This window comes from Kogia breviceps, chromosome 17 (assembly GCF_026419965.1).
Source record: "Kogia breviceps isolate mKogBre1 chromosome 17, mKogBre1 haplotype 1, whole genome shotgun sequence".
NCBI classification, from domain to species: domain Eukaryota; kingdom Metazoa; phylum Chordata; class Mammalia; order Artiodactyla; family Physeteridae; genus Kogia; species Kogia breviceps.
Window position 1 is genome coordinate 7,866,021 of NC_081326.1, and position 9,490 is coordinate 7,875,510.

The following is a 9,490-nucleotide window of genomic DNA, read 5'->3' on the forward strand; positions in this document are numbered from 1 at the left end:
TCTGGTGCCTTTTTCTTAGCACCTCCTCCTTAGAGGAGGTTGGATCAAATATGGGCATCAGATAGGTTACCGGTCGCAGCATCTTCCTTTGGTTCAGTCCTGGGACGGTGAGAGGGAGAGAAGCTGTTCCTCTCATTTCTCCCACCAATTCCTCTTGGATGTGGCCCTTATTTAAAACCATCAGAAATACTCTTTACATAGGACATCAAAATTCTAGAGCCGAGGAATCAGAAAGTTCATACTTGAACCATCCCTATGGCACATCCCTGCTAGCAGCTTCCCAAGAATCGCTTTACATTAATACTATGCTATAAAATGCAAAAAATTTACACTGAAAGGGGAGAACTCCTGCCTCAGTGTCTCTTCCCTCCGCCGTTGCTGAGTGGCCAGGGAACCCGAGGGGAAGGTGGCAGCGACCCTCGACCCCAGCCCCCCGACCCTGCTCAAGGCCGCACCACCTCTGGTGCTAGGGATGCACCCGCCTCCAAAACCAGGTCCACCCCTGGGGCCGCGCACCAGGAGAGAAGACAAGGTGGAGGCTTCGAAGACCTTGAGCTCACCTCCTCCCGCGAGAATACCAAGTCACAGGTAACTGCTGAACAACCATCAGCAAAAAAGACTGGAACCCACCAAAAAAGATATTCTGCATCCAAAGACAAGGAAGAAATCACAAGGAGTTGGTAGGAGGGGCACAGTCGTGATATAATCAAATCTCATACCCCCTGAGTGGAGGTATTGTAATTATTTAATTATTCTCCACCAACTGGAGAATAATTATATCGCAGAAGTTCTCCCACAGGAGTGAGTGTTCTGAGCCCCATGTCAGCCTCCCCAGTCTCTGGGGGTCTGGCCTTGGGCAGAGAAGGCCCCAGAGCATTTGGCCTTGAGGACCAGTGGGTCTTGATCACAGGAGCTTCACAGGACTTGGGGAAACAGAGACTCAGTTCTTGGAGGACACACACAAGGTCTCGTGTGCAGCAGAATCCAGGGCAAAAGCAGTGACGCTGAAGCTGTGGCTCTGTCTGGAGACCTACACACTGGTGGCAAACGTATCTGGGAGTACTCATCTGAAGGAGGACACTTTACACGGGACATTAGCACCAAGACCTGGTCCCACCCAACAGCCTATAGGCTCCAGTGCTGGGATACCTCAGGGCAAACAACCAACAGGGCGTGAACACAGCCCCACCGAACAACAGGCAGCCTGCCTAAAGACTCCCTGAGCTCACAGCCACCTCTGGACACCCCCTGACACAGCCCTGCCCACCACTGTGTCAAGACCCAATTCCACGGCCCTCCCACCAGGAAGCCTCCGCAAGTCTCTCGACCAGCCTCACCCACCAGGGGGCAGACGCCAGAAGAAAGAAATACACAGTTGCACAGCATATGGAATTGAGTTCTTGAACACAGGTCAGAATCTACCCTGGGAGCAGCTAGTCCCTGGCCGTTGGTGGTGAGAGGAGAGTGTACTTCTGGGACACACAGGATATCCCCTACAGAGGGCCACTTCTCCAAGGTCGAGAACATAACTAAGCTTCCACATACATAAAAAGACAAATAGAATTTTAGACAAAACGAAACAGCAGAAAAATATGTTCCAGACAAAGGAACAAGATAAAGCCCCAGAAGGACAACTAAGTCACGTGGAGATGGACAGTCTACCTGGGAAAGAGCGCACTGGAAGGGGAATACGCACTCTGCCAGATGCATTGAGATCGCGTGGCCACTGAGCCATGCCCTTTCTTTTGTTGTTGACGCAGAGGCATGACGTCTCTCTATGAAGAGAATTGCCACCGCGTGACTCATTTTTCCTAGGACGGCTTCCAGCCTCTGTAACTCTTCTGGAGGGCGGCAGTCAACGGGTTAGACTACATAGAAAGACTAGTGCTCGCTTCAGAGCCTAGTTCCTGATCTCAGTTTGTAAGTGAACATTCAGGAGGGAGCCCATGGCCTGGAGAGAAAGCTGGTGACCAGGGAAGAGCAGAAGAGTGGTTTCCACTGCCACCTGCCATGATGAGCTGCCACTGGCGCAGCAGCTGAATCTGCAGGTGCAGCGATTGCAACCGAGAAAGACCGGAGGAGAAAGATAGCCCTATGTGGCAGCAGCAGCCACGGGGCAGGTAAGTGGTCACACCGATTCTGGAATTTGGGAAGGGTTTGGTTGTCATTTTCAGCTGGGACCCCAGCCAGATAATGAATGTTCCCACTAAGAGTAACTTGAAATGACTATTATTGTCAAAGTGTCTAGAGAATTAATGAGACGAATGTCACCATAGAAGAAGACTCTAGACCCAGGTCAAAGGGCAGTCACTGCAGACCAAGTAAACAGACAAGGTTACTCCTGGGATAATAAATGACAGCAAAACCAGTTGGTAAAGAGCTTCCTGAAGGTTACCGGTGAGCATCTGCTGATATAAGGGCAAAAACTTACTACAAATAGTAATAAAGGCCCTAATGGAACATAGAGAGAGGGTACAGTTTTGTGTTCAAGATAATGTTCCATAATTAGTATTTCATTATGTGAGTTTCATGTATCCATAGCCTTTTTTTTCTTTAAAATATTAAATATTTAATATAAAATATTTTATAGTAAAATATAAAAAACTGAAAGCATTGATGTAAAGAACCCCCTTCCTGAAGAAGCAGAATCCTGGGCATGGTATGTCTCAGGGATCCGGTCAGGTTCAGTGAGCTGTGGGGTCTTCCCTGGAACTCAGGTGGGGTGACCCAAGTAGTAGGTTCACAGGGAAAAATTTCAAACGAAAACCAAGCAGACCATTCAACAGATTTATTTGTTGGAGAGAGAAAGAGATGAGGAGAGAAGCTCCCGGCGGGAGGCAAAGGTACAGGATCCTAGGAGGATGGATGACAGCAAGTGGATTCTGAGCCGGGGCTGTGGCTGGGGGACCCCGAAACCAAGAAAGTAGCTGCCGCCTTGTTACCGAGGACCGTAGGCCCTGGAGCCTCGCGGTGGGAGGAGAGGTACTGATGACCCGGACAGCACGGAGTGTTTCAGGGCTCTCTTGCTGGGCAGCTGAGCCCCAACAAGGCAACAACGACTGAGTATTTCTCACGGTTCCACTAGTTTGCCATCTGGGTGGTTCTTTTGCTGATTGTGGATGGCTCGACAGGGGCCTCACTCAAGCTGGCCTCACTCGCGCGTCTGGCAGTTGGCATTGGCCGTTGGCTAGAGCACCTTGGCTCTCCTCCAAGTGGCCTCTCACCCCCCAGGAGGCTATGCCCAGCTTCTTCAGAATGTACCGGCTTCAGGCTCCCGAGAGAACAAGAGCAGAGCCTGCAAACTCTTAAGGACTAGGTTTTGTAATGGATAGGATGTACCTTACCTTATGTCCTGTGGGTCAATGACACTTACACAATCGGTCCGGAGTCAGGGAGGGTGGAGAAATAGGCTCTACCTTCTGGTGGGGAGGACAAGAAACACTGAAGAGGCGTGTGAACATTTAATACATGGAGCTTTTGTTTTAATATGGCTTATTTCTTGGGGGGATATATGTTGTGCTACATAGACAGTCCTGATCCTTTCTCCTTATTTTCTTGATATCATATAGCACTTTCTAAACTTATTCAGTAAGCATTTATTACATATCTATTATATTCTGGCATTGGGCTAGATGCTGGGAACCGATCAGCCACTGTCTTCAAGGAATTTTTTCTTTCTTCCCTATAAAATCAGCGAAACAGGATCTGGGTGGGGTAGGATGGGGGAGAACAACGGCAGGACAGAGCTTGGGGGGAAGGATGGCAGTAGAAAGCCAGTGACATGGGAAGGTACAATAGGGTGGAAGGGAAGCAAGATTACATCATCGGATTTTCCCCAAAACTGCCTGTAAAGGAGAATTTTATTCTTCCCTTAAACTTAAATTTTTCTTTATTCTTTTCTTAAACTTAAATTTTTCTTTATTCTTTTCTTAAACTTAAATTTTTCTTTATTCTTTTCTTAAACTTAATTTTTCTTTTTTCAGGAATAATCTGACTTCAAAGAAAGGAAAAGTCAGTGCCGGGAGTTCTTGGCACTAGTGGGAAGTAGTTTTATTGTTCTGGAATGCCTCCTAGAGGAAGGAAATGTCCAGTGATGACCCAGAACTATGATAAGTCAAATCGGGGTCCTTCAGGCCACCTGCCAGACTCAGGGTTAGTGCCAAGCTTGTCCATTCAAGCAAGCTTTCCTGGAGCAAATCTCACTTGTATGTGGGGCCGTGGCAGCCCCTGAGCATGGTGGGAAGGAAGAGCCTCCAGCACTGGCAAGTCTCATTGGGGCACACATGCCATCTGTCACTTGTCTAGCCCACCGTTTACCATCCCCCCGCCCAAGTACACCAGTATGGGAGGAAAAACAGAAAACAGAGCCAGCTCTGTTCACTCCTTTGTTCGGCAGAGATGGCTGGCAGGGTGCCACCCACTCAGCTACAAAACAGCAGGGCTGAAAACAAGCACAATCTCATAGTCTCTCAAATCTCATGCCTTATGTTGCATAAAGAAGTCTTGGAAAATGTACTGTCAGCTGGCACTACGGGACTTGGAGTGGGTTTATTACTTTTCAAAAATCAGATTAAAACTCTGATTGTAATAATTTACATCGCCGCCTTCTTCCGTAACACTCAATTGTGGAAATATCTAAGTTTAGTGGACTTCCACGGGAACACTTGCAGTATTTTCCTGAGGCAGATGGAGAACAAATAGCTTCCTTACAGGTGTTCAGATGATCCACTTTACTGAATTATATTGAAAAAAAACTCTGGTACATTTTTTCATCTACATGTGCACTCATGTACCCTGCTATAGTGTCAGGATGGTCTTAAGTGGGTGCCCATTTCCTAGGAAACAGCAACTGCGTTTTCCACAGCCTTTCAGAACATCTGCCAGTGCTACCCAAACAAATCCTGGCATAATTAGGCAGTTCTAATGTAAATGTTTAACAGAGGCATGGGATTCTCCTCTGATTACTTTGCTGCTGCAGAGAAATAGGACCTAATTTAACATTAAGCCTGTAATTAGTGAAGAGTGCTCTTCTGCAAGGGCAGACTCAGTCCCTTGCATTTTGATAATGACATATTCAGAAATGAAATTAAATTAAGCTCGAAAATCATAACTCTCCCTTAGGGTAACACACTAAGTCCATCTCCTGTGGACTGTTTACAAAAAGTAAATCTAAATCACCAAGTGCCCGAGTTGACTTTATTGGGGGAACTGCAATTTTTTTGTTTGTTTACACTGGGATCTCCCACTCCTTCTGGCTTATTTATTTATTTATATTGGTTGGTTGGTTGGTTGGTTGGTTTCTTTAAATGACACTGTGGGGAATGTGACTGGATACTATACAGTTGATGTATTTATTTAAGAGAGCAATGATGATACAAATCATACAAATAGGCAATGATGTTCATCTTCATGTGGGCCTCTCCATAGAGAACAAAATGACCCTTCCTCTTTTATTTTTCAAGTAGAAGAAGCAGGTTTGGCCAGCTAAGTGTCTCCAAGTCCCTGGTCATTTATTCCGAGGCTTTGCTGTGGGGGCTTTTGGTGATGACCAGGGAAGCTCTCTTCTCATCTATCTGGGGCTGCAGGCTGAGGGCTGAGCAGGAGATGCTGTCCTGTTCTACAGCTACTGGTAATGACAGACCTGGGACATCACCACAGGAGGGAGAGAGAGGCTGAGGTACAGGGGGTGGGCGAGATCATTGTACAGAAGAGATCAAGGCACCGAGAGTGACGTGTACGCACTGCTATATCGAAAATGGATAATCAACAAGGACTTACTGTCTAGCGCAGGGAACTCTGCTCAGTATTCTGTAACAACCTAAATGGGAAAAGAATTTGAAAAAGAATAGATACACGTAGATGTAGAACTGAATCACTTTGTTGTACCCCTGTAACTAACACAACATTGTTAATCAACTCTTCTCCCAGGTAAAATTAAAAGTTAAGAAAAAAAAGACACTGAGAGATCAGGCTGCTATAAATGGCAATTTCCAAGAATTATCAGAAGGGAATCTCAATCTTACGGGGGAGGATGATAGTGATCTAAAAAGTGAGCCAAAGTCATCAAGAAATGTAGGATAATGATCTGGGGATCCATGAGGACTTACAAGCAGTATTCTTTTTATCACATGATCTTCAAAGCCGGAAAGTTTTGGAGAAAAGGGAAGGAGAATAAGAGTGGGAAGGAGGCAGAAGAAAGATATTTGCTCTGCCTTTCAGTGGAACCGTACAAGGACGGTGGGAGAAAAAGAGCCATTTCTTGAGAGGATTCCAGGGAAGGTGGTGTCTTTGAGGAGAGCCAGGCTTTTGTTCTATAAGGAAGGTGAAAGGAACATGTAGGGACAAGGTTGAAAATATGGAGGATCTTGCTGATGATGGGTGGTGAGTTCAGAAGGGCACAGTGGAAGGATGTCTGGAATGAGAGATGGAGAGAGGTGAGAGAAGGAGAAAGAAAAGGGACCGTGCAGAGTCTCTCAGGGACTGGGGACTAGGGGACAGATGAGGGATGGCTGGCGTCTCAGGCTTCTAGTTGTAACTGTCAAGGAGGGAAAAAAAGCATAATGAGTTTAGTTCCTTGGCTAATCAAGGCATAGTGTGGTGCTGGGGGGTAGAAAAGTATGCATTTTAGGATCTCAGGAGCTTCCTCTTTATCCCTGAAGCGGTAGGATAGTTACATTGCTGAAATTCACTGCACATTGTATTTTCTGGAAATCAGACTCCAGCCTTACCATCACTTTTTGTTGTTGCTCTTTGTTTAGTGACTTTTACGAGCTAATTCTGTAAAATCCATAACCTTTGTTATGTGGAACCCCTGAAATCTCTGCTTGGTTAACTCACTGGTCAGCTAATGACTGGCCAGAAATTTACTTAAATGCTTTGAATCATTGTTTCCTATCTTTGCCAAGGGAATCTGCATGTGTGTTAAGGCATGCCGTAAATGGCAGTTTACAACTGTGCCTTAGCTTTTGCTCCTGCTTTCAAATAATCTCAAGGTCAGCCAGAGGGGAAATATTAGGGTTTTCTCATGTCTTTCCTTGACATGTCCACAGACTTACACATGCATGTGGCTTTCTACATTTCCATGAATATGTCAGAGCTTTTCAAAGACCGTAGACATTTCATTCTTAAGACTTCTTTTATGGTTTTTGGAGCACTTCTTTTTAATCTTTTTAAAGCTATGATTTAAAAATAATTTTTCTATAATAAAAAATGAAAAATAATATTTTTTGATTTTTTTCCCAGACAGAAGCTATTCAAATAATGTGCTGTTGTTTTTATAGACACATTTAATCAAACTCTGTATGTATAAATGATTAAATCATATAAATATTGGCCTTTTACTCGTTTGTCTTGAGAGGCAGGCACCATATCTTGTTTACCATTCTGTCTACAGTAAGCTAGTACAGTGACTGAAGCAGTATTCACTCAGTAAATACACAGAGGCAAATTTGAGGACAGAAAATTTCTTTAAGGATGTCTGATGAATGATTGCCTCTTTACGAAATGTCTAAACATTTTAATGCTTTCACCGTTGGTGGTAACTGCAGTGAGAGAAACACAGCTTTTGTCATTCCTATATGTAAAAAATCAAAGCTAAAATATACAGTAGTGTATGTGATACTCCAAACCACTACTGACATGTCCCACGTCAGTTCTTATATTTTAGCATCCATTGTTTTCACGAGATACTTCTGCTCCTTTTGGAAGAAATTGCTTTCTGGCTTTGACTATCTCAGCTGATAAATTGGGACTCTTCAACTGTCAGAGAATTAAAATGTTAATGGAACTAATCGGTGTACAAAAATTCTCTTGTTGCTTTTACCAAGGACGTGTATCCTGCTTTCAGATGTAAATGTTTTGAAATTTACATTTTATGCTTTGCCGTTATTCAAACAGAAAAATCCTTGTGTGGAAAATAACAATATACTTTTATTACAGTACATAGTACATGTTTAATGATGCTCTTCAAGTGAAATGAATGGATTTTTCAGATAATCTTTCTTTTTAATCCCCAAATTTACTTTCTTTCTAATTCAGAATTTGCATCTGTATTACATTCATGGTGGATAGAAAAGAACTTACACATTAGCCTGTGAATCAACCTCAGAAAAGTGTGAGGTAAGGTTTTATACTTTTCTTTTTATCAAGTGACTGCTTTAAATTTAAGGGGAGTCTAACCTGGAATTTTCATAAGAGGCATTTGTCACTATGGAAACCTCTGGGAAGACATAGTTTCTTTGGTGCTGATATATTGGAATGCTGTTTTTGAGTCTAGTTGTTGAATTGATGGGAAATGAACACACAAATACATACAATGTCAAAAGCTAAACATCTCATTTAGATCAGTGGCAGAAGTAATCAATCCTATTTTAGTGGAAATATCATGAAAAAAATCTGAATTCTGTAGATGTTCTCCACTCCCTCAAAGTCTTCCGGACTTAAAAATTCCATAGGATTTCTGTAATATGACCAAAATGCAGCATCATTTATATTAAATGTCTAGAGGGTGTGTGGTGCTTGGATCCAGAGAGACATAAAATAAGAGAAGAAATTCAATCATAGTACTGACACCTTGCTTCATCAGAAATAAAGCATAATATCAGCAGTCTCATATTAGCATTTATTTTTGGATCAGGCTTTAGGCCATTGTCAAAGTAGACCACAGCTTGATAGCGCTCAAAATAGATGGTTATTTAAGCAGGAAAAATAAATAGTTGTCTAACCTCATTAAAAATGCCAATTGGTTTGTGATTTATTTTTTCTTTAGTTTTTCAGTTGATTATTATGACATCAGATAAACGCAGCATGATTAGCAAGTGCCACCAGGAAAATTTTCTAGGAAAGAAAAAGAAGTTAATGCTCAATGCCTTAACATATTGAATGATAGGACAAATTTATGGGAAAATGCGTTAGTTAGAACATTGATGTACTTCTCTTTTTCTAGCTGCCTCATTCAGTGGCTTCCGTGGTGAAGGTTTTGCTTCTCAGTAGCAGAGAGACGGCAAACACAGAGGTGAGGCACGTGAACTTGGGAGCCACACTAGCTGGGTTTAAAGCCCAGCTTGGCTATGAAGTAGCCGTGTAACACTGGCAAATCACTCAGCTTCTTCATTAGTTTTTTTTTTTTTTTTTTTTTTTTTTGCGGTCCGCGGGCCTCTCACTGTTGTGGCCTCTCCCGTTGCGGAGCACAGGCTCCGGACGCGCAGGCTCCGCGGCCATGGCTCACGGGCTTAGTTGCTCCGCGGCATGTGGGATCTTCCCGGACCAGGGCACGAACCCGTGTCTCCTGCATCGGCAGGCGGATTCTCAACCACTGCGCCACCAGGGAAGCCCCTTCATGAGTTTCTTCATCTGTAAAATGGTGATAATAGTGATGACCTCATAGGGTTGGTATGAAGGTTAATTGAGATAATATATATCAAACACTTTGAACAGTACCTGACATAAAATGTGCTATATGTGTCTGCCAATATTAGTATTAGTAAATCAT

At 43.6% G+C, this 9,490-nt stretch overlaps 1 long non-coding RNA gene across 1 annotated transcript; it reads left to right on the forward strand.

The window, feature by feature from the left end:
• Positions 1 to 1,941: 1,941 nt before the first annotated feature.
• LOC131743977 (uncharacterized) lies at positions 1,942 to 9,004 on the forward strand. The gene is made up of 3 exons (XR_010837606.1): positions 1,942 to 2,120; positions 8,038 to 8,118; positions 8,945 to 9,004. It is a non-coding gene; the product is annotated as an uncharacterized lncRNA (long non-coding RNA).
• The last annotated feature ends 486 nt before the right edge of the window (positions 9,005 to 9,490 follow it).